The sequence below is a fragment of the Octopus bimaculoides genome, unplaced genomic scaffold (assembly GCF_001194135.2).
Source record: "Octopus bimaculoides isolate UCB-OBI-ISO-001 unplaced genomic scaffold, ASM119413v2 Scaffold_110616, whole genome shotgun sequence".
Classification (NCBI taxonomy): domain Eukaryota; kingdom Metazoa; phylum Mollusca; class Cephalopoda; order Octopoda; family Octopodidae; genus Octopus; species Octopus bimaculoides.
Window position 1 is genome coordinate 15,265 of NW_026428378.1, and position 501 is coordinate 15,765.

A 501-nucleotide genomic window follows, 5' to 3' on the forward strand; every position below is an offset into this window, starting at 1 on the left:
GAGGCTTGTTGGGATGGTGGTGGTGGTGGTGGTGGTGGTGGTGGTGGAGATGATTTTTGGAGAGGTGATAGTAGACATGGAGGTAGAGGTGTGGGTGGTGGTGGTGGTGGTGCGATCCATGCTGCAGCTGTTGGGGAGGAATAGTCTATACATTAGATAGTGTAGTCTTAGATAAACTGTGCCTAAATATAAGATGGGATGGTCAGAACTGGAATATCTTTGATCATGGGTCTGTCTGGACCAGAACTGACCTGGGGTTTAAACAACAACAACAACATACTTACAAACAAGCATCCCTCTTTGACTCTGGGGTGGCCAGTAGGTGATTCGATGCCTTCACACCAATCTTGATACAACGTTGGATGCCATCACTTATTTGATCTTCTTTCAGACATTTGTAACTCACAATGTAAGCTGAAAGAAAGCAGAATATATACACATATATATACATATATATATCATCATCATCATGGATGAGGATTGCTGTATGAAGAAGTATTG